This window comes from Trachurus japonicus, chromosome 10, assembly GCF_045865225.1.
Source record: "Trachurus japonicus isolate A0001 chromosome 10, Traja_1.0".
In the NCBI taxonomy this organism is placed as follows: domain Eukaryota; kingdom Metazoa; phylum Chordata; class Actinopteri; order Carangiformes; family Carangidae; genus Trachurus; species Trachurus japonicus.
Genome location: NC_140916.1, coordinates 22,182,076 through 22,207,825, shown reverse-complemented (window position 1 = coordinate 22,207,825; position 25,750 = coordinate 22,182,076). Strand labels below are relative to the sequence as shown.

Below are 25,750 nucleotides of genomic sequence, written 5' to 3'. Positions count from 1 at the left end.
ATCTGAGTTCTCCATTTTTTTTTTTTGCCTGAGAGCTTTTGAAGCTGCAGTGGGATTTTGTTACATGATTTTTTATGTTAATTCATTCAACCAATTCCCTCCCTCGCCATGTCTTAACAGTTAAAGTGTAAAGTGCTACAGCATTCACAGCGCCAAAATCGGGGAGTGAAGGTTTGATGAGGAACAAGACCTTGGCTGTGTTTAGAGACACTCTCCACCAAACACAAACAACAGCATCAGTCATTTCAGTAACGGCCCCAAAACAACATATGTTTACTAAAGCCTCCAGTGGCTGTAGTAATTATAACGGGACCAAAAGGCAAAAAGTCAGGCTGTTGATTTCCCATTTCACCTGCATGACCATGACTGTCTGTCAGTCTCAACCAAGCCGTTATCATTTTAACTGTGATGACAACAGGCGCTTTAACAAAGTACTCACTTATTCAAAGTTGTTTCAATGCCTAATGCTAACAAAACATATCACAAACTGATTTATTTTAATGGTAGCGATTTGTAGTACAGGGAAGGACAGTAGATGATTTCATCTGTGGCTGTAGAGGGTCAGAATTAACAATGAATCTTGTTTAATTTAGATGATGTGTTGGTTCAGATTGACAAGGAAGCCTCAGGCCATTGCATCAAGACAGCAGAAGACTCAACGCAGAGAGCTCTTGCAACCCCCCCCCCCCCCCAAAAAAAAACAAAAACAAAAACAAAAACAAAACATAAGGTTGTCTGGCACAGAGGTTGAACTTAACTTTCAACATCCAGCAAAGTGTTGCAATATCTGTAATATACAAACACAAAATCACATGTTTCAGTCGAATGATTCTCACTGCAAAAAAATGTACAGGTTCAGTGTCTGAGAATGTTTTGGGTTTTATTTTCATTCTAATCTATTGTAAATAAATATAAGATGAACGCTTTGACGTCATGGTGGTGGTAGAAAAAAGTTAGGCACTTCAGTTCACCCTTGAAGGGTATATTATACACATTGTTTTAGCTGTGTATAAATGTACACTAAGTTGTATGCTGTATCTTCTTTATCATTGAAACACAGTAAAAGAAGAAGAACCCATGTCACTCACTGTATTGCACCACAGATCAGCTGTTTGAGTTGGAAAGTGCGCTTGTGTAAGTGCGCTTGTGTGTGTGGAATACAGTAGTGTAAATATTAATAAATGTTAAAATATTCAAAATAAAGTGCATACTTCAACTGATGTTGGCTTTTCACTGTTCATTTTTTAAAGTAGGTGAAGCACATTATTTCTGTTATTCCCCCGTTCACCACAATACATTGCTCAGCCTCTGTATCTACTTCTCTAAACTGGCAGCACCAAGCCAAATCTATGTCAAATAACCCAAACTACAGTATCGTTGTAAGAGCAAATGGATGTGTGTACCAAATATTCATGGAAACGTGTCCATCAGTTGTTGGGCTGACTGGCCAACCAAGTAGCCAACTAATCTTGCCTGGCTGGTGTATGTATATACACACATTAGGTTGTGGATACAACCTCTCTGTCATTGAGGCAGAAAACCTGTCATCACACATACATATCTTACAAGCCAGCGTTTGAGCGTGGGTGTTTTATTTTTTGCATGTGTTGCAAGTGTTTTTCCTGATAGTTTGGGATCCTGGCCAAGTTAAGTAACAACTTCACACTGCACCGCTTGTCTGCAGAGTGTGAGCGTGATTCTCAGAAATGTGCTGGCACAAAAGACCAATTAATATGCATGTTGTTACTCAGATATTTATCAGCGCAGTAACACTGCCAGTTTATTGTTGTGGTTGTTGTTATTTATTTTCTCATGCTTTTTTAGTGTACATCTGAGGTGTGCCCTCCACCATGGCCAGATTTACCTGTGGATACAGCAGCAGATACATCTGTCTATCAGTGGCTTGTACTGATAGGCAAGAACAAAGTAGGCCATCTCAGTATGTGAATCATTCAGCTGTTTACCACACCAAAGAAGAAAGTCTGGGCTGTATAAAACACCTTTTCATGACAGCAGCAACAGCAAGTCTCCTAAATTCAGGGCGTGCAGTGATTTTGTTCTGCCTGCCATTCCTATGCTGAAAATATATTGTGTCTTGTTGCTGTTGTCTGGATATCTTCACCTTTAACATTCTTGGTTTTAGTTTTGGAATTGTTCAGCTGAACTGTCAGTAAACAGGTGTACATACAATGCACAGCTGCATATAGCCTGCTGACTTTTAACTCTCTGCTGACTTTTTTATTTTATTTATCTCTCTCTTGTACCACAGAGTCTATGTTACACACTGAGCTATGCGTGATGGGCGTTTGCGCTTCTTGTGTAACAATAGCATAGCATAGCATAGCTCTGAATAGCTGTGTCAGACGTCTCAAACTTATTGCAGTTCTTGCACAGAGATGATAAATCACAGTGTAATTTGCTTGTTACTTGGCTACTGTTGCCTCATGCAGCTCAGGGATCTATCTATGTGACAACTGCTGTTTTTTCTGTCTTTATTTGGAAATAAAATAAATAAATACTGGAGTTGCTGGATCAGTAATAGGACTTAGCCTTCGGCTGTAAGAGATGACAAAAAGGTAATTTGGCTCTATTATAAAGTTCAACATCAGGCCGTAGTCCTTTTCAAAATACCTCATTATCAAAAAAACTTCACAACCTTTTCTAAAAGACAATCTCACGTATATGGTGGTGATAAGTTACATTTTGGTGTGTAGGACTGTTGTAACTATCTAGGAATGTAAACAGGTCAAAGGTGTTGTTGTATTGGATTACAGTATATTAGGAAGTGTTTCTTTATTATCTAGCCAGGTTAGTCCCATTAAGATCAAATCTCTTTTCCAAGGGCGACCATTATGTCTCCATCTTACTGTGCGTTCACACCAAAAGCTTCCAAAGCGTCAAAAACGCCGGAAGTCAATTCATTTTCAATGAGAGACCGGCGACACTGAGCGTCCAGAGCGTCCAGAGCGTCCAGAGCGTCAACAGGCGTCGCCGCGCTTCCAAAGCGTCCAAAGCGTCACCAGACGAGAAGTTGAGGCAGGTTTAACTTTAGGGTAATTAGCTATGACGCGGTTCAGCGGCAACCGGCGGCAGCCTGTCAGAATAGAGATGTCCGTCGGCTGCCTTTTTTTCCTTTTTTTGTATTTCGGCTCCCCAATGACCAGCGCGATCGAACTTTGACGTCAGTCACGTGACGAGCGGCCAAAGCGGCTGAAAATATTTGCCGTTTTGGGAGCTGTCTTGTCTGACGCCCACCCTCGAGCGTTTTTGACGCTTTGGAAGCTTTTGGTGTGAACGCACAGTTAGGGATGACCAAAAATAACAAATACCTTTCAGTATTATGTGGCACAGTATACCACCTTTTAGCCTATTGTAATTCAATGCCACTGTCAGTTGCTACCAAAATCAGAACAATTTGAACATGTTAAATGTGGAATGGCAGAGCTGTTCTATTGAGTTGCACTCATCTGTACAGGTGTACCTAATAAAGTGCATGTCCGATGAGTGTGTATGTTTTTAGGCTTATCCAGTAAATTAGATACCTGAGAGAGATTGATGAAACAAACCTGATAATCCAATAGAACAACAAAGCCAAGAGCTCATTGATTTGTCACATTTCACACAATGCTTCAATACATTGGGAGCTGAGAATAATTATAAACAGGATACTAAAATCTGCTATGGTTGACGAGTTCCCATGCTTCCATTGTATTGTGATAAATAAAGGAATAATTATATTATTTATAATAATGGATGCTGTTTTTTCTTGTCATCAAGTACAAATGACCGAAACACAAAAAGTAAATTCTATTAATGACTATTGTTTGTGTAACCACAGCCTGTAGCTGCATGACAGTGAACGTACACTTACAGTACAGTGACATTACGATTTACATGGCCAGTGTAGTTTACCCTGAAATAACTCCATGGCTGCATTCTTTCAGGAACACAGTTCTTTGCTGGGCAGATACAATTTAGGTTTTGTATAGGGGTGTGGTTTTTACACAGCTAAAAGGAATAAACAGCCTCTCAATATAATTACCGGTACACTAAAGACATGTTGCCCAAGTATAACAATGGAATTCAGACTGTGTTTGGGTAGACTGAACTACTGTAGTTTTCTGCATCAATTCATTGGTGGTTTTGTTCTTTTCATGAGAATGCTTAATAATAAGTCCAAAAATAAATAAATAACACAAAACCAAAAGCCTTATCCCTTAACTCCTCCTAAATAAAACCTAAATAGCCTTAAAAGCAGAACAGAAATCATTTAGCCTAACAAGAGTGAAGATGGAGATCAGCACTTAGATTTAAAATCAACTCCAGCAGGGAAAACAGTTGGTTTGAGTGTGTGCATTCATGTGTGTCTATGAGAGCGCTCACGTCTCTTGCAACACAGCTATCCACTTCTGCTTAACTACTGGTGAAAAGTGTTTGCAAGACTGAAATAATGCGTGTTTTTCCTCCTCATTTAAATGCCCTCCACTGTAATCGCTGTAATCTGTAGGTTTTATCAGGCATCAAGTCTGTTTTTATAATGTGTTTTCATGTACCCCTGCAGAGCTGTCAGCCCGTGCCAACTGCTTCCTCTTACATGTGCATCAGGCCTTGTTATTTTGATGCTGATTGGATTTTGCAGGCATGTCCAGGATTGGTATTTGCCATTTGTCAGTCAGTCTCTGTATTATGAGATACTGGTATCTAGTGTGTGCACTTTGCTTGGGCAAAGGCTGCACCACAAGTTGCGTTAATTCATTCTACCCCTACAACCTTGGAGCTGTTCTGCTCTCTCTAATGACTAAGCAGAAGTCGACAGAGAAGATAAAACGGCCGCTGTGTGTGAAAGTACAATGTACAGCATGATCACAGAAGTGATTTCAGGCTAAACTGAGCCTTTGATCATATTTTATACACTTAGAAAACCAAAAATATAAATAATTAAATGTAATTTCTAAAGCAAAAGTCATCTGAATTTTTTTCCTCTGCCCAGTGATGGCTGTGTATGCATTTATTTGCACAGAAAACTCCCACAATCAACCTACGCATGCATTAAGTGCAAAAGAACACCCAATCAACCTCAGACATCTACTCCATCAAATGCCAGCCAAGCTAATGTTGCACTGAGTGGCATCTAGATAGATGTTGCAATATGGCTTCTGAAATCAGCCTCTAAATCAGCCGCCATCCACTCTGAAAAGAGCTGTCGAATAGAAAATATTGATATTTTTTCCCCTTTGCTGAATGTACAGCGACAAGAATTAATCATGGCGTTGGACAGAGTGCTCTCTCCAGGCCTGCATCAGTGCTCTACTCTCATTTTCTCCATTTACCCCTGTCCAGTGTTTCCCTAACTTTCCCAGCCATATGATGAGATCAGAGAAGGCTGGTCATCTAAGTAATGGCTTTCTTTCTGTTGATTCCTCCTGGGTCCATGACCCTGTATTGTGTGATGTATGCTCCATGCAACGGCACTGGACAGCTCATCTCTCTTAGCCACAGGCACCTCTGAATAAGCACATTCACCCATGGGCCAATGTCTGAAATGCACTTTGGGGCGGCTACTGTCCCCGTCATTGACATCCACAGAATAAGAAATGCACCATAACCATTTTAGAGTCATGTTAGAAGATTAGAGCATCAGTGGGAAGTTAAGGGTAGAGATCTTCAAATTGGAAAAATTTGCAAACTGACCTTTTCCCTGTTCTGCAGGGGCATCCACAGAAAAGTCTCAAAGCAGCAACAGTAACATTACATCTTTCATCATATGACTGTTGGCGTTAATTTTCGCTCAAGTCCTCTGTATGAACTTGCTCCAGCATGTGTTTTCTCAATGTGCAACTGTGCAGTCCAATTACGCAGTTTTGTGGCCAGGCTTCTACCCCAACTTGGCTCAGCATAGCCCCACACCAGCACCCATGGGCTCTCTCTGCTCTCCCACTACAGCAACAGAAAGCTCCCTTTCTGCAAAGTCCTCAATGGCATTTCTTCAACACTGAGCACTCTCAGCCAACCTGTCACACCGTGAAATTCAGCCCTTTCGACTTAAATTGAAAAACTGGCCAAATATGAAGTGTGGGCTGAATATATGAATCACAGATGAACCACAGTGGAAAACGAAAGCTGAATGCCCCCCCCCCAAAAAAAAACAAACAAAAACAGCAGAAGCCCACAGGATATGGCACTCACATAAATTATATGAAATACCATGGACTTTCAATCTCAAAAAAGAAAGAGACAGGCTCTTTTTCCCTCTCCCGTGCTTCCTCCCTGTTGTACCCTCTTTATTCCCACTGACATTCCCCAGACATCTGATGGATATCAGACCATGTCCTCCAGGAGACATATTCCATTATCATGCTGCCACAGCGCACATCCACAGACCCATCTCTCCTCTAATCAATGACCATGCAGCACAGCAGAGAAGCACAAACAAGGCACACAGCAAAACCCTCAGTAAATAATCACACCAATAAATGAACACACAGCTGACAATGAAACAAAGGAGGTAATTAATATCTCAGACGACACATGGCTGATTCCTTTACATTTTCCTGAATCAATATAGATGGAAATCCAGCAGAGCAGCCCCAGCTGTGCTGCCTCTTACCTGCGTGTGTCTGTGGTGGTCCTTCTCACTGTGACTGTGCTTGATGAAGACCCTCGGTCTACACAGCCATGCCCTCCTATATGGGCATGCATCTGTGGGGCAGATCAGAGGTCTGCCTTGTGTCTGTCAGCTTGGAGAAAAAGAGGGATCAAGGATCACAGAGTCCTCCCCGCCGGCGAGCCCCTGTCTAGCGCATCTCCTTGTGTCTCCCGCTCTCCCGGGTCATTCCAGCCAGCCCCTCAGCAACCGCAGAGCCAGGGAGCGAGCGTTCGGGGGGGATGGGAGGTGCTTAGAAGACTGAAGCGGACATGGAACAGCGAGCAGAGCACCTCCTCCTCCTACATGTCTGACTGCAGCCAGTGGACATGCTACAGCTGGAGCCTCTGTCCACCTCCCGTTTTCTCCCCCGTGCGCGCGTGAGTGTTTGTTTTTTGAATGTGTTTGCACGCCAGTGCTGGCTCTCCACTCTGCTCTGTGTGTGTGTGTGTGTGTGTGTGCGTGTGGAAACTCAGTCTCTCCTCTCACTGATAATGCTGCCGGTGGCTCCGAGATGCTGAGGCAATGTGATAGAGGAATGTGGAGAGAGAGAGAGAGAGAGATGGAGAATGAGAGAGAGGGGTGTGTGTGGAAGCGGGGAAGGAAGAATGACAAGGGAGGGTATAGGAACGGTTCCCTCCTGCTCCATCTATCGGTGCCAGTCAATCAAGGATGCATGGCAGTGGCTGAGTTAATGAGTCATCCATACTCATTTGTGAGAGAATCAAAGACAGAGAGTGACACAAACATGCAGAGAAGACATGTTGTCTTTTTGTGCTTTGCATATATTGTATGTAGTGTGTAGATTCCTCCCAGTCCTCTGTATGCTAATGAGCATGTCTGAAACTATACTGGCTGCCTTTATAGCCTGCAATCAGCACATATACACAGCATAAATGAACAGACACACAAACACACACAGAGGAGAGGAACACCTAAATAGCAGTGGAGGAACTCCTCCAGCTATCAGTGTGTCAACAGCTCCCAGAACCTACAGCCGTTAACAGGCTACCTGCCGCTGTGAATGCCTGTGGGAATCATATATCATACCTTGGTACTGCAGAAGATCTTCTGGAGAGGAGAGGAAAGAGGCAAGAGAGGAGAATAAATATTACGGCAACCTGCATGAGACACCCGTCCAAAAAGAACTGAGAAGCAGGTGGGCCGTTTGATTAGAAAGAGAGAAACAGGAGAATGAGAGAGACGAGAGGTGAAATGTTGAGGCTCAGTTTCACTGACAGCGCACTCCGTTTTGTTCTCTGAGCATGCTGTCTGTTCTGCTTTGACTGCCTCAAGAATTAAAGAGAGAGGCAGAAAGGGAGAAAATGGAAAAGAATGAAGATGTGGAGATAGGAAGAATGGCTTTTGAAAATGACAGAGAAAGAAATGGAGAGAGGGAAAGAGAAGGGAGTGAAACACGGGCACAAAGACATTTTCCCATCTGATAAAGAAGCAGCGACATTTACAAAGCACAGGAGGAGCATACCAAACAACCTCTTCATCTTGTCTCTCTTTCTTTTTGCTTTCTTAGATAAGTCTTTCCTTATCTTTGCATCCGCTTTAGTTAGCGACCCTTTTGTCTCGGACCGGAAGCCTCCTTCCCTCTCTGTTGTTTGGCTTTGAATGAAGGGAGTCCTCCGTGCACCTTCAAACTAGAATTTGTGTTGAAATAGGAGGAGAGGAAAAAAAAAAAAACGAGGTTACCCCTGTCGACCAGACAGAAAAGGCCGTCGGCGATCTCCCAGCAGCAGTCAGAAAAGGTCTAGAGACATATGTTGTAAGCAGTGGAAAGACTTTGTGCTGGCAGGATACTTGGGCCTTCAGACAACCATGCTTCTGTTACAAGCCTGGACCGAGAAGACTGTCGTAAGAGGCTGTAACTGCTACAAACACCACATCAACTCACTGCCCATGCTCTCTTTCAGTCCACTAGTCTGCATACACACTAATTCTCTCAGATATAAGAGCATGACCAATAACAACCCAAAAGAATGAATTTTGGAGCTGCCATGGCAAATTCAAATTATGGAAAAGACTCAAAACATAAAAAGGAAATCGTGAATGTGAAGAAACTGATTAACAGGATCTTAAAATTCATTCACAATGTGCCGTTTGTCATAGCTTCTACTGAATCTAGATCCCATCCTCCAGGGAAGCAGATCCGCACTGACCTGGGGTCTGCTTTTGGAAGAAAACGCCTCACGCTCGGCCGTGTTAATCTAAGTCTGTAATCTGCTGCTAAATCGGGCTTTAGGAGTGAGCTGAGGCAGCGACTGAGGCAATCTCATGGAGAAGAATCAGCCTCGTGGAGTGTGTGTGGGGGTAATTATGCATGAGGAAGACGGTTAGTACTGCGTTGGATGTTGGCAGAGAACTAACAGATGGTAATTCCCTCACTCCTGCACTCCTGGCAGACCTCTGGATAACGAATGCACCGGTACCTACAGTAACACACACGCGCACACACCACCACCATCTCTCACACATATGCACTCCAGCAGTCGGAGAAGCCTGGCTTTGATATTTATTTTGCACCAACTGGAAGGATCAGTCAACCTATAGGGACTTTTGAGATACCATCCTGTGAAAAATTCCTTCAGTGTTGCTCTTCTTTCAGCATTACACAGTGTCAATAAATACACATCTTTCCAATAAGCCATGAGCAAAAGGTGGTTTGTCATCTGCAGTTATACTCTGAAGTCTAATCAATGATACAGACACTGTGTGGAGACCTCAGGCCCCTCCACCACTTCTTTTATACTTGGGGCCCCATTTTAATGGTGGTGAAAAGGCCCACTGGTAGCAAACTAGATACTTACAGATGTGCAGCCATAAAAGAATAATGTTTCAAATATCGATAGACAATTTTAATCAAACACTCCACATATTTCAATTCAACATGCGTCAGACTGCACTGATTTATACATTGAAATATTTCATAGTCTTACAGTATCTCTGTCCACAGCTGCTTCATACTGAATGGACAGCTTTTTATTCTGTTCATTAAATCCCTGCAGCAATCTGAAGGCACCGGACCAGAAAGATTGATAAGTCCGCAGCTTCTGATTGGAGAAGTCCCATACTAGAGTGCAGAGCTATTAAGCATGGATATCTTCTGTGTTTACCTTGATTTAATTATATTGAAATGACACAGGCACAGTAACCACATACACATCAGGGTGGTGGGTTATAACCTGTCCTTCCATCTGTTTCTGTCTTCAGAGAAGCAGGGCTCATTAGCTCTTTGTCACCTTATTTCATTTTAGTAAAAGTGACATTTCATTGTTTTTGTTCTTTACTCCCAACATCCATCACTGTGTTGAAGTTGTTGTTATATCTATTACAACATCATATGACCGTTTATTACACGAGACACAGGACACAGCGGATTTGTGGGATTGTGTGTTACAGCACCATAAAAACCCACTTGGTTTCCCAGAGAAACTTCAATCCATTTGTCGAGCTATTACTGGTGCTTCACTGTGATTGGCTAAGCTATTTCAGAGTGATGAGACTGATGATGCGACTGGCTGAGAGAGACTCGATTAATCACTGCACCCTCTGATCTATATTCCACTTCATCTCCCTTTTTGCATTTTGCACCGCTGCACCTAAAATAGCGGGTGTGCATGGAGACACCCACACAGTCCATGCACTCAAGACCACTTTGCACTTATTGTCGCACTTGCAGAATTAAAATAGGGCCCATGATGTGGGATGTGTCATCATCATCCTGCAGTAGTCTCTCAAATATTACACCGTAAGGAACCCTTGGACTGAGAGGCTGCAGTCTGAGCCTCGACACTCACGACTAAGAGACTCCCTGATGGTTTCTGGCAGTGTCGCACAACACGCCTCTCAGCCTAATCCTGAGACTCAGGCTCTTGACTCGAGGTGACTAAATCGGGAAATTAGTCCACCTCTTGATAGTAGCTATGTAACTGGTATCCTACTGTAGTCAGAGATGTCCCATGATTAAGATTTTTTTTTCCAATCCCTTCTTCCCATCTTATGACAGAGCATCCTACAGTTTCCTGCCAAGAGTGTTGTTATCATACTCTCTACTCTCTCGTCTCTTTACTTACATCTCTGCAAACATGTAAACAGCCCAAAGAAGGCCGGTGATATCTGACACAGACTGCACAGACAGGTGGTGATATATTCTCACAGTCCCTCTGCAGAGCCTCCCTGGCATCCTAGCACATCAAACTAGTCAAAGTCTGCCTTAAATCATTGAGACCATGTTCAAGCACTTGGCCTTAAAACCACATCCAGGATGCCAGAACTTTTTCTCCTTCACCTCTCTGTCTGACCTCCTCCTTGACCAGCTGACTCATGTCATTTTCTGTTTCAAGCAGAAAAGATGGCTCTTAAATCTTCCAGCAGCTCCCCCTATCCGGACACAAGCACTCTAAGTCCTAGTCCAGTGTTTTGATGTCAACCTCCATTTGTCTCACGCAGTTGGGAAAATTGGTGCCCGTGAGGAAAGTAGGCATATCAACTTTGATGTCCATGCTGGGTGAGCAGCATCTGTCAAACCTCCTTGTGCCAGATTTCAAAAGGTTTAGTCGTGTCCAGCCTCACAAGTCCAACGACGTAGCCAGCTAGCTGTACTGAGGCAGCAAAGCAACAAAGTACCATGCTTTTTTTTAAGCATGTTTCCAACATGACAAAAACACACTATCAGTTACCACATGACAGCATTGCCACCAGTGTAACCACTTTTCTTGAGTTTACCTAGGGACACCTCGTGACTGACTAAGATAACTTTAAAATACACAGCCAACACCGCTGTGTTTCCCTGTAGGGGCAGGAGGTTTGAGACGGAGACGGGGGGAAAAGTAGGAAATGTGAACCGGCTGATGTACTGCACACTGATTCATTTATGTGCTTATTCTTTTGTGTGATCACGTTCTGCTGATAAATTTAACACATCAAGTGTTATGGCCCGGCTCCATAACCACAACAAACAATCAAACGGAGGACGTGGGATTAACAATAAACGTGTGATTTTATTTACAAAGTAAGGAATAAATGTAAACAAAGTAACACTTCAACAGAAGTCTCAAACAGAAACTTGCGCAAAGCAAACTAGGCAAATGAACAACTAAACCATAATCACAACGCAAATTAAAGGAAAAGTCAAAGGTGGCTTGGGCCGAGTGGGGCGAGAGAGATAGAGATAGAGTGCGGACTAGACAGCCATCCTTTGTAACCTGGGAATCACCGGTCGCAGGTGTCCCCAATTCCCAAGCACTGCCTTACCAGGACCGATGTACTGCAGGGGGAGAGACACACCGACACGCACACAGACACACAGAGGCCTTGGGGCCGTCACACAAGTAATAATACACACATGATTTAGTTGTTTGGCTGTATATTTCTGTCACCACTTACAGACTATAGGTGCTAGGCTAACGAAGGCTATATTAGCTCAGAAACTGGATAAGTTATTGTCATTTTAAGTGCAATATTACAAATTAGTATTATTACAAATGCATAAATATCCCAACAACAGAAGAGATGAGAGAAAAACAACACCGTTGGGAAACAGTGTATTCCAGTGGAACGAGTGGTATACCACTAGAGATCAGAATACACTGCTGAGAGGATCAGCCTGAGCAGCTCCTCTGCTTCAATCTCTGTATAAAAAAACAGCAGCTTTCTCAAGAAACAGAGATAACTTGTGTGTCTTGAGCTCTGAGGGCTTTTCCCTCACAGCTGGGATGTCAAAGTACTAACATACACATATGATCCTTCATGCACTCTCTCTAACAAGCTGTTTCAATTCATTAACAATGGAGCTCCAAGTAAACACTCTGCCCGTGAAGGTCTCTGGAACAGTGGGGCAGAACAGATAAACTCAGTCAGAGCAGACTTTCTCAAACTTTAAGAGGCAACAACTCCAGGGTCAGTCAGGGTCAAACCACAAGTTCATCCAGCCTCTTGTTCTAGACAGACTGTGTTTACAAACAGTAGAGGTTAGAGCAGCGGTATAAAGTCTTATGCAACTGAAAGTTGCTTAAATGTGTGATTGCACTGGGGTGAATCTGATATAAAATGGGCAGTATGCATCTAGAAATATCATAGAAACTATTGTAAGGACAAGTCAAGTAAAACTCAGACTTTTGGTCATTTGAGTGGGCTTTTTTGAATAACTTTCTTCTTGTGTAGAAAAGTGAAGTAAAACTTTATTGTCAGGAGTATTTTATCATGTTAACTTTAGTACAACACTTTGGCACTTGCTAGGAAACTTCTCACCATCTGACAACTGTCTACATTTCATTACAGTTTACATTACAGGACAGTTCTTGTTGCTGTCTCTTGCTTCGTGTCAAACCATTCCTTCACTGCTTTCTGTCACAGTGTGGTTGTGTGTTGACACGATGTTGACAGCTGCAGCAATAATTTCTCATTTTCTCAGGACTCCTAATAAAACTTCTGACACTCTCAAATTTGTTCTGTTGTGGTCGGGTGATTTTCAACAGCAGGATGAGGTCCATGTTCTTTCTCCTCTTGTTTTTTTTTTCATTTTTGTAAATGAAACTTGCTTACAAATGGAGCAGAACATGCAGCTGGATGTAGCAGTTTGGCAGTGTTGATTATAGAAATGATCACACACCTGCACATGTACAGGTGGTATTCATCAAGTTTGAAAATTAGGAGGGGTGGCATGCAGTCAAGAAAAACATCAAGAGCACTTGGGGAGATCTAGCAGAAAAAGAACATTAGAATATATTTTTTGAATTTTCTAATTATACATTTATTATAAAGTGTATATACAGACAAGTATAAGGGAAAAGACAATAGCTTCGGGTAAGGGGATAGCAACTTGGTCTTTAAGAAGGACATTAAAATAAAAGGCACTGAGGTCTTCACATTGCACTGCAATATTTTTGGTGATGAGACAGGAAAATGGGGATTATAGGGTAACAGTATTGATATTGCAATTACAATACTTTTTATTTCCTTTTATGAATTATGAAGGCCATATAACATTTTAATTAAGGTTTATAGTATTTAGTGTTGATGTAGTGTACACCATTATTGTTGGTGGGATATAAAACACTAAACTAAGCCTTGGAGGTCACACCCAGCTGTAGCTATGAAGTATCTGTTTGAAACAATAAGGAGATAATGGAGAATAGTAATGTGTTTTTTGTTTAGTTTTTTGGGTAAAGGAAAAATCAGTCAGATGGTCAAAACTAATATAATGTGAAAACATGTGTGTGGAGCTTTTAGGTTCCATCATATCACCAGATCAGAGTTAGGGTTTGAAAAGTCATCACTAAAAAGCTGCATGTTCAATTTTGTTTTTTGGAAAGTATGAATTCCAGCTGAGGTAGTAGATGTTATGTTTTAGTGACAGTAGACTAAACTAAACTGAAAGTATGAAGTATTTGTTTTTCATTGTAATAACACTATAGTTACAGAATTTGTGGCCTCTATAATAGAGCAGTCCATTTACCCAGTTTCCTACTGAAATTGCAATAAACATAAAGAATACTGGTTAATATACATACATATACATAAGTGATAACTTACGTAGTGATGAAAATATTTGTTCACTTAAAGATCTGTGATGAACAAGGTTATCGTGACAACTCTCCCTAACAGCATTGGTCCAAGTTGGAATAGGTGGAGTCATTTTCATAAAAAAATAAAATAGATAAATAAATTACTACACTTAGTTTGGCTCTTCTTTGTGGCATAAATTTTGTGCAAGGACTTAAAGACAAGGTGCCCTTTGTGTATGCCATAATAATTTAATATTCACATTTACAATGTCCTCCATAAAAACAGATGTTGTTTATTTTAATATTCTTCTCAGGTCATCTAAAGTTGTATTAGAAAGTTGTACTTTTAGTGGTTGACACATTAACAAACATGCAGATGATGAACACATGCATTTTGGTTAATGTCTTTCCAATAAATCAAATTGACATTTACACAGCTGTGGATGAAATAAGAAACATCGTCTCCACTGGGACTGAGCAGCTTTTACACTTAAGAGATCACAGAAGCTGTATCGTTTCAAACACGCTAAGACTGATGTGATACACACAGGTACACACAGATACACACAATAAATCCTGACAAATCCAAAGTTCTGTCAGCGATGACCTTGACAGAGAGGATCAAGCAGCTACTTGCATGGGGAAGGTGCTGATTGTGATCATAAGACTTGAAGGTCTTTGATCTCCACAGCCTGGGGGCTTAACAGTCAATTAACCCTTTGATCTCTTCTGATCCCTGCAGGTTTACAACGCTGTATAGCCCATATAGTATATACAGTACACACACGCGCCTCACTGCAAGACAATGGCTCAATCATCTCCTTCAACGGTCAGATTTGCACTGCGGATTTATGTACATATGTCGATCTTCCTCTTCCTCCTCGTCGTTTCCAGGGGGGGTCAGGTGTTACACAGCCGGGCAGTGACAGTTCAGCATTTATTGGATTTCATGAGTGGCCGAGCAATGAAAACAGAAAGAGAAATGAGACAATTAATATCCACATTGACACCCTCCTGTCCTGCCTAATGACATATTGACTGGCAGCTTTGATTATGTAAAGACAAAGTCTGAAGTGAAAACATTCAGAAAAAAAACCCGGCACAAGCATCTTTTTTTTCCCACTCTAGATGTGAAGAAGAAGATTTGTCATAGAAATACCGGGGATGATGGCTTTGCTGATTTTCAACTCTTTTCATATAATATAATTCTGCGCCTCAAAAAGCTCCTTATTATTTCCAAGGGAAATTTTGCACTTGGGTTATTAAAGGGCAAGCACAAGCTCTCACACTGCAGGTCTTTCTGTGTGTCTACAGTAAATGGGAGGTGGGAGCTGCCATCAGAAGTTGTTAATACCTGTGGTAACTGAGCAGTTCATTAGCAATTATTTTCATCTACTGCAAATGGTCTAATACGTAACAGTGGCCAATTAGATTAGATTTTGATGAATTGATTAATTTATTTCTCTCTTGGTTCAAAGACTCACATATGCATACAAATTAGATACATGTTCTGAATGCAAAAAAAGACACTGACTTCATAAACATGCTGCATTAATGACAAATAATTTATGTTTTTAAGCATGGGTGGGTGTTATATAATAAAAATTGATGTCTGACAAACAAGCACATTATGTTTCACTATATGTAATTCTTCTTCATTCACTCATCATCGTGTCTTGTTAATTTTCTGACAATAGTGCTTTCTCATTTGTTGTCTTTTTTTCCCAGTGCAGCTGTGTTCAATTAATTTGAGTCGATTAAATTCAGCTCAGATTAGTTTGGTACAAATCAGCTGCATTCAGTTAAATTCAAATTAGCCTACTATTCTTTCATTTGAGGATGTGGATTTGGTTCACTATTTACAGTAATGACAACCTGCAGTGAGAGCACAACAATACATGTAACACTGCAACATCCATCCACGAAACAACCTGGAAAGCTGTAAATAATGTTGTTGTAGTGAATGACCTTCCTCATACTGTGAACCTGCTGCAGTTGTGTATGGTCCACAAGTAAAATCTTAGGGCATTTTTCAGCCGACTCCTCAGTCAGTCGATATTGTTTATGGCGAAGGCATAAAAAGAGCAAAAAAAAATAAATAAATCAAACGATCATACTGTATGTGCGGTGCTGAGGCAGGGTGTTTCCCTCTGGGTTTTGTCCAAGCCTTCACTGTTATCCACCAAATCCCAGCAGCAAGTCAGAAAGAACAATAGTGCAGTGGTGTGTGTGTGTGTGTGTGTGTGTGTGTTTCAGGTTAAACCAAGTGTGCTGCACCACAGAAACAACAAAAGCACATAGCTGAGGGCAGTGTCCTTTAAACAGACTCAGTCCATGCTGTCCACTATAACAGACAGCACAAGATAACTCTTCCTATAGGTCTTTCGCCAGGGACGCCAAGGACTTGGCTGTTGTCATGTCATGAGAATGAGTCTAAAAATAGCTTATGGGGCTCTAACCAGTGAGAGAGCAGCACATTACACAGACAGACACAAAACATGCATGTTAGTACAGAACCTTTTGGCTCCCGGGACCCTGCATGGGTCCCGGATCAATTTGAGGGCCCCTTTGAACCTGCATAAAACAATATTGCATCCCCTTCCCCTCCCTTTTGTGAAGAACCACATGAGCTCTGTTCATTACTGATTACAATTGGCACTCGCAGAGCTGCAACATCACACTAAAGCCTGATAAATGCCAGCTAAACATCCTGTCAGAGGATGAATCAGCTGCAGGAGTCTGACAAATACTTACAGAAGCAAGTGTAATGGCACAGTTTGAGAGACCACACAAGGCACAACCCCCCAAGATGACTGATCCACTCAGATTACTTTACATGATTAGAGAGTGGTGACAAGCACTACAGTACCTTCAGCTGAACATTTATTGACATTTTTAATATGTATATTAAATCTCTCAATCATTTTAATCCTACTTAATCAGAATGTTTTCTATTGTAAAATTTTGCTTCCAAAGTGTCACAGTGAAGGGATTTTACTTTGGTCTTCTTAAGGCCAAGACTTACAGCTTGTACGAAAGAATCCTTGGTGAGATCACAAATTATGATGATCAAGTTTCTACTTTACAGAATATGTGTTGCCCATGTGAAAGGTTTATCATTAAAGCCCCAGTATGTAACTTATTTGGCTTTTTATTAGCAAAAATCAAATATTGCTTCCATAAATACGTATTTCACTGAAGTCGAATCACACCCGCATACAAATTAAAGCTTTCTCGTACCTTAGAATGAGTTGTTACAAGTCGTTACAAATATACAAGGGGGGGGGGCGCACCGAACCTTGGCACTGATGTTGCGCCGTCGGCAAACCGACCAGATGTTATTTTACTTGACGAGAAAAAGACGGTAAAACGTGGGTCAGGTAAACAATATGACATCACCATGACAACATATTGGCGGACCACTTGTTTACATAGAGGCTTGTTCATCCTGTTTCATGCAGTGTCTGTTGTCTGTCTGACTTCTGCCTGATTTCACGTGAACGCAACATCAAGAATACGTTTAGATATGCAACCGCTCCGCTAGATGGGGGTAATTCTTACACATTATACCTTTAAACACGCAGTTAAACATATTAAACGTGCAGTTTGTCTCATTTCAGTCAGATCGGCGTGACCTCAGCAGTCCTGTGCGCAGCCATTGCATTTTTACCTCTCTAATCTCAAGATCCTGGCTTAATTATCTTGTTATCACCTGATAAAAAATTAATGGTTTTTCAAGGTCACAACTCCGGCCTAATTGTTGTTACTCTCATGAAAGGCAAGTGTAGTAGACCTGATAGTGGAGGCAGACGGATCAAAGTGGAAATGATCATCACGTTAGATTTTACATTAATCAGCATTTGATGAACTCAGATTGCCACCGCAGTTAGAAACCAATTAAGTGACGGTCTCAAAGAAACATTTTGTTACATAAAGGGAGCAAGATGATTAAATGATGATCACAAGAACACAAAGTTTGATTTCTTAAAATGAGCAGTCTGTTCTGTTTTGATAAGCTGGTCCTTGTTATTGTTGATTGGCTGCAGTGGGTAGTAATATGCCATTAATGTGACAGTGCAGTGAATTTAAAAAAGGCTTTCAGAAATATATTAAAGGACACACATACAAAGTAGTATTGGGTTTTCATTTGTTTGTGACAGTGAAACTCCACAGGGTACCTTTGAGTTGGGATATCAAGATAAGAGGATTAAATTAAATATCAACATTGAAAGTATTTGGTGTCCAGAAAATTATAAGAGAAGCGCCAGAGACTTCCCTGGATCATAGCTCAGAATTTGATGTTTTCTTTAATCAGTGTTTTGTTTGTGACTCATGCTCCTTGCTGTACACAAGCTGCTTTATCTCCAAAGACAGCTATTTTCTAAAGCAAACAGTAGTTTGTTGCATTCTATTGTAACTAATGATCTGATAAATGTTGATTTTATTTCTGTTGGAACTAATGATCTGATCAATGCTCATCTATTCTCTAATTAGAGATCATTTGAAAGGCTGAAGGCAAACTCCCACATGATCAACACATGGAGCTAAGAGAGAGAGAGTAGTATAGTGGTAGAAACATTTGCTAGTCAGACATTCGACCAGCAGTTGTCCAAGTTGGCCAGTTCCTAGGCTTGTAGTCTGGTAGCAGGTGCACCGTCATCAATTCCACTGCTAAACTGTAAAAAAAGAAAAGAAACATGTACAGAAACTGTGTAAAAAAAACAACAACAACAACAAGGCAATAAACTGTTATTTGTCACCTCCATCAGCCCAGAAACATGTTTCTTTAGTACAATGAGAGTCAGATGCACAGACCCATCTTCATCACAGTTTGCATTGTTTTATTTTTGGTCAGAGAGATGGCCTCCTTCATGTAACTTTATTAGGAAAATGAAGGATTTCTGGGAAATTTGATACATAATGTAGTGCATGCTGTGGCACAGTGGGGAAGTGGTTATAGTGGTTGACTCACAAGCAAGAAAGTCTGGTCTGGCTCCTTTCTGTGTGGAGGTTGCATGTTCTCCCTGTGGTTAGTTCTCTATAGCTTCTTCCCAAGACATGCACACTACTGTAGGTGCACACTTCACATTTGCTGTAGGTATTCATTCATGTGAGTGCACCCTACCTTCACCATCTGTCAGCTGGGATTGGGTCAAGTTGGCTGCAGCTGACACTGAGGCAAAGCTTTCTCTATTTGTAATGGATAGTTTTACTTTAACACTGATCATTTACGTTTCTAAGCCTGAACAACATCTGAACTGGTCTACTGTATGCCAAAGAATAAGTTTTGTTTTGTTTGTTTGTTTTGCAGTGTGTTTGGAACTGCACTCCTGTTGGCCAAACAAACTAAAATCCCCATGTTGAACAAGAAATAAAACAGTTTTGGTAAGACACCAACAGGCACGCTCAGTGGCCTGTCACAGTCTGTCAGCCTCCAACACCCCTAGTCGATCTAAACCCCTCTGACTTGAGCCATCTGTCCGGGTCAGCTACTGGGACCGTAACTGTTTACCTCAGGGCTCTGCTCTTTGTTCCTCTCACATCAAGATGGTTATGTCACTTGACCTTTATTACTGTGTTTCAATCCTTGAACTAGTTAGTGCTCTTGGGGAATTTCCCTCGAGGTAAATGTTGTTAATCCAAGGTCAACAAACCGTCCCGAGGTACGAGTCTAGTCATCTATAAATAAATATCTGTGACAAGAGAGAAGGCAGCCTGTCACAACAATCGTTAGAAATTAGTGAACGCTTAAGTAGCTGAGATGTGCTGAGAAGTGACTGTGAAGTGGGGGATTTTCTGTAATGGAAGTTACTTAATGTAAAACACTTGAAATTGGCAGTTTTGAAGTGGCAGGTTTTATGTATGAGAACAGCGTTTTGGCTTCTCAGATGCATCTCTTTTCCTTTTTCTTTTTTTTTTTTTTTTTACCACCCAGAGGAAAATGTCTGAATCAGATCAAAACATCAATTCACCCAACAAACAGCACCAGCTCTATGATTGAAAACCACCACACATCCTCCATCAAAGTGGCACTTAAAGGATAAATGCAAGGAAAGGAAGTGACGTAATTTCGAGAAGAGCAGAGACCTTATGCACCTTTCTTTTTTAAGATCCTGGTGTTGTGGATGAATTAAATTGTATGCCTCACTGTCCCTTATTTTGCCTTGGAGAGGTTTATTTTGGTTGTCTGAAAGTATGATGTCGAGTGAACTTTTTAATGAGGAGATGATTTTGCATGGGGAGACAAATAAAATTTGGTTGCTTAGACACAGCGTTCCTATGTTATTTACAACCACAAGATGTGTCATGTAAACTGTTTTTTTTACTTATCTATTGACCCCTTGCAGCTACGTCACAATTATCACGTGACGCGAGAGGCGACGCCATGACGGACGGCAGAAAGTGCTCAGTGATAATGTAGCTACTGTCTATGGACTGGATGGGTGCCATCCAACAATGTGGCTCGATCACTTCACACTACAACCTCACAGCATTATCACTTATTTAAAATAGATTATCTACTCATCTGTTGCAATATTCTGTTTGTTTTTTTGTTATTCGCTGTAGAATATCTCAGTTTTCTGTGTTTGCTTTTCCACTGCTAAGGAGCTAACGTTAGGTCAGAGCCACACTCCCCATACAGCAGCTGCTTCTGTCTTTGCTGCTGCTAACTACAGTTAACGGACCTGGAAATTAAAACCTGGTCCGACCTGTGGGTGTTGAAGTCCTGACCCAACGTCTGTATAATTATTGTGTTATTAGTGATCATTCTCTGATTAAACCCGGCTGAAAAATAAAAGAAAACAGGAAGCCGTCTTCGTTGTAATCGCCGCGATCGGCCGGCGACAACTACGTTGTGATGGTGCTATGTTTAATACGAGCGTTAGCTGTTGTTAGCCACAGCATGTAGCTCAGCTAGTTAGCTTCAACTGTGTTTACATCGACTACACACTGTAGATAAACTCGATAACGTGTCTGTATATCTTCGCACTGGTCCTGTTGCTCATGTAACCCCGCTGCCAGTGGCCAGCCCCCGGAATTGATTAATTAAATGACAGGACAAGGCATGTTGTTTTTGATTTGTTTTGTTTTATTGTGTGGCAGTTATAGCCAAATAAGTAGTGTGTGCCTGTGAACGGAAAAAGGCCAAGATGAAACTACTGATTGAAGGTAAAACGCCAGGGCTACATCATCCTGCTTTGCTCAGTGTAAGTGAAGAAGTCAATAGCAGATGCATCAGTGATTGAGCTGTTTATTTATAGTAAGGTGTCTAGTTTTATTTCCCCCTGCAGCTTATTGAATTTCACTGACACACGCACTGTTTTGTTAATAAAAGGAAATCAAAGCGATCTGCATATGACATGGCTTTTACATAGCATTCAGAAATTTCTTACCACAGTATTAATACATATCATGATATGATTCATTTAAGCCATATAAAAAATGGTTAATTGATGAAATGACAAGACTGTCTTTGTTAATCCTGTAAATTAAATACCTGACAAATCAAAGCAATACATCACATTGATGCCAAAATCGAACAATAATATAATATTGTCATAAAACACTCCTGTTCATTGATTTGCAGCGCTGCCCACAACCGCCTAATACAGTCAGCGGTATTAAATTAATTGCTGTCATAAATAGTGTGACAAGATCTCTAATGGTAAACAAACTCATAATGCCACAACTTGTATATCATCACGTCGCTCAGACCTGCTGCACATGGATTATAATCCACATGCTGATAAACTGATCATTTGTTATGAAAGGATAAAACAATATGGACATTTATGCACGAGTATTAGGCTTGTTTTAAAGTAATGCATGAAAGTTTGTTGTTGAGGAGCCCAAATGGCTGATGACCCCTGATGCAACTGTAAAAAATGATGGTTTTCCATGGAGAGAGCAGCTTAAAGGGATTGTTGAGACCGTGGAGGTGTTGTGGGCTTATAAAGCAATGTCATTTACAATGGTTCACTTTGCCCTTGAGTGTGCATGTGGGTGTGTGGGTGTGCGTATGTCGGCGCATGTTTGTTTGTGTGTGCTTCTCCGAGAGTGCCCTTGATTTTCAGTCTCATTCTCCCATGATCATCATCATCATCAGCAGCAGCAGCTCTCAGCAGAATGATGTAAGTCAGTCTCAGGGGAGGCCGAGACAAATGTGCACTTTGTCACAGAGACGTGCATCCCGCTGCTCCATCACGTGATATTTTTTGGCGGACAGACAGGGTGGGAGGAAGTATTGTCATCTGTTCCAATCCAGCAGCCATTACCCTCCTAATACTTTCCGCACCTTGTTTCCCCCCCTCCCTCATAGTATTGTCCCTCCACTCATACAATTATCCTCTTATCTCCTCACATCCTGTTCCCTCTCCTCCTCTCATTAGCTGAGGAGACAGCAGCAGTTGGGGGTATCAAGCTGAACATTTTGTGTGTATGTGCTCACGTGTGTCTGTTGACATGTTTGTGTTTGTCCCTGGAGCCCGAGCATGTTGGCCAGTAGCAGGGTTGTGTCTTTAAAAGCAGCTCATTAGTGTGTCCACTTGGACAGTTCTTTCTTCTTTAACAGATGGTTTCTGGGCGCATCAGGCCATGATGCTCTATCCCTCTAATGGAGCAGAACGACTGGGGCCAGCACTGAGCCGATCCTGTTTGCGCTCCTATTAATTATCGTTCCCCAACCAACTTAAACTCCTACAGTCCTGAATGCATGCGGAAGCTTTGTAAGGCTTCCTTTAACATTCACATCAGTGCCAACGCACTCCTCTGATCACCAGAAAACGCTGACTGCTGATGTATTTTTTATTGATGTGCTCTGCGTTGCGGGCCCTGTGGCTCTTTCTTCTTCATTTCATGTTATCATATACACAAGGCATACAACACAACGTGGCTGATGGTTGTTGTTGTGTGCTACATGTGTTGGACATGTGCTGTAGTCGGAGTTGTTGCTGGTGGTAAGATGGTGAGCCAGTTGTCAGTCTGCACCGCTTCGGGAGTGTCACTGACTGTTGCAAACACATGCTGTTCACAGTGTGTGTCTTTTGTGTTCTTGCTTTACCACATTGGAACAAAGCTTAGTATCCAGTCAGTCGGGTTTCTTTCTGTCTGCCAAGAAGGTCATGTTTTCACCTGCGTCTCTTTGTTTGTCAGCTTGATTAGGCAAAACGCGCTGCAGTGATTTGCACCAAGCACATGGAGGGATTGAGGTATCAGTCGGGGAGGAACCAGTTCCATTTTAGTGCTGATTCCATTTTTTTTTTTACATCACTTCCCTTAACATTGTGAGATAGGGCAGCTTTCAACACTTTTATCACTTCCTGGGGAAATACTATTTGAATCTTGGCGTAAAAAATCTGCCATATTTATAGTGTGGAGATCTATGAGTTTGTACAATTTGGTGCAGATCCAGATATAATATACACTGATATATAATCATTTTGATCCAGATAATAATTTGGACGTGACGTGTTTGGCCTTGGCAGAGCTAAGCTCTACTGAGTGCCATTCTTCAGAACCATAAACAACATTTTATTGATCTTTCTTTTTGTCCACAGCTTTTAAATCAATCTCAGCCCAACTAGATTCAGATGAGGGGCCTGATGTGAAGCTCTGGTTTGCTACGCCATTTCTAGAAATCAGATTGAACTGAAATTGTTACACAGAGAACAGAGTGCTGATGTATGAATATTGATGGTGCATAATTGATGGTGACACCAAACTGTAAACCAACTAGCTTACTCTTACTTCTAAACTTAAAGGTACATGCATCTAAGTATCATCAATACAGTACTTTATTAATCTTATCTTTATTAATCTTTATAGAACACAGATCTATACGACCAAAATCATGTGCCACCACCAAGGAAAGGTTGCTAAAATTCAACCTATTACTAGTGGCAACTTTATAGAGTCTTTTGCCATATACACATCATTAAATATATTGTCATGTTTGAGCAATCACTGATCTAATCACAGTATAAAATCTCTGCTGTCAAATTCTCCTGCTGATCAATCACCTCCCGCATTAGCTCCCACATGCACCATAAAGACTCTAATGAAACATTAAGAACCTGTAGCTTATCAATTCCTTCTGAATTAAATAGTTTGACTGCCGCATGACCCAGCAATTCATTTAAAACTGCAAGAAGCACAACTCATTTCTTCTGGCCTTCATTTCCTCTGGAGTAGACTCCCTGATGTGATAAAAAAGGGGAAACAGTTTGTAGGGTTTTTCTCATTTGAGAATTTAGTTTGTCTCATGCTCTCTTCCAGTTTATGTTTTTTTCATAATTGTGTGTGTGTGTGTGTCTTGTTTTTTTTGTGCAGGAGCAACTGCCGTGTGGGAGTGCTTCTGCATCTCCTTCATATTTCAGATCGCATGTGTGGCTGTGCAGCATTGTCCTCCGTTGTGGCTCTAACTCTTCCTCCCTTCTTGCCTCTGGTGATGCAGATGCTGTTTATGGCATTATTATGCTGTTCCCATGATCATTTTGATGATGGAAATGACCTTCGTGATGGGGCTCATGTTTATGCACCCCATCAATTTTAAAAAAAAATCACTATTATGTTTATTTTATAAACGTTTCATTTTGTTTAACATCATTTTCACCGTATCCTTGAATCACACGTCTAACCTTTGTTTGAGGTTTTTCACATTCTTCTGTGGGTCCCATCAAGTGCAGTGGCAATTTGAATCAGAGAAAAATACATAAGACTTACACAAGGTTAAACTGCAGTCAGGCTCTGGGGCATGTTATGAATGAAAACACATCTTCAGCGAGGAGGCAGGTACTATAGTAGTGTTGAAACCAAGCTAGACACCATGTGGTGAAAAAAACCTCATCACTTCAGCGTTAAATTGGTTATCTGTCGGGGATAAAAAATGGGCAAACCAACAAGAGGTCCAATAGAGCTCTAGCAAGACTGTCAAAACAACACAACTAAATTATGTTTTTATTTATCTATCTTTTGTTCTTATCGATGGCGGTGCGTGCAGCCATCATTAAGCTCCCCCCAAAAAAACATGACTTCAAATGAGAATGCTTTCCCCCAGGCTCCCTCTAATGCACTTGTTTTTTTTTTTTTTTAATTTTGTATAAATCACTTAAGTGGAATGCATGACATTATAAACAATGCCTGTTGTTGTTGTTGTTGCGTGTAACAGGGGCATATCAAGTCATAAAGAAGTCTTACTCAGTCGTGTGAACTTTGCAGGAGCTGCAACAAGAGGGAAAATAAAGTCACAGATCACCTCATTAAAATACTGTTTTAATGAAATATCTTTGAAGGAAGTCTAAAACCGAAACAACTTTAATAATTTCTCACTTTGAAAGTAAAAAAAAGATAAAGACGATAGCCCCTGAAAGCTGAATGTAAAGTGTGTGTTCTTTAATCAGGGAGGAGACTCTGTTCACTCAGTGTTATTCTTGGAGAGGGAAACAGAGATGGGGATTCATTTTTCATGGAGCTATTTGATTTGCACATTTGGCTTTCAAGGATTCTCAGTGGCATGTGAAAACCCAGAGTATATTTCAGCGACTGAAAGCTCAGCATGAATAAGTCAACAGTGTCAAAATATTTATTTATT

The 25,750-nt window shown here is 41.2% G+C and overlaps 1 protein-coding gene across 6 annotated transcripts in view; it reads right to left on the bottom strand.

Annotated features, from left to right (window-relative positions):
* frmpd3 (FERM and PDZ domain containing 3) overlaps positions 1–7,129 on the bottom strand; it is a 90,695-nt gene extending 83,566 nt beyond the window's left edge. For 2 of the 6 annotated variants that reach the window (XM_085790073.1, XM_085790078.1), the window contains exon 1: positions 6,608–7,010. The gene's annotated coding sequence lies outside the window, so the exon portion shown is untranslated. Of the gene's footprint in view, positions 1–6,607 lie in introns of all 6 variants that reach the window. The other 4 variants (XM_085790074.1, XM_085790079.1, XM_085790077.1 and 1 more) reach the window with 3 other exon arrangements.
* Positions 7,130–25,750: the final 18,621 nt, after the last annotated feature.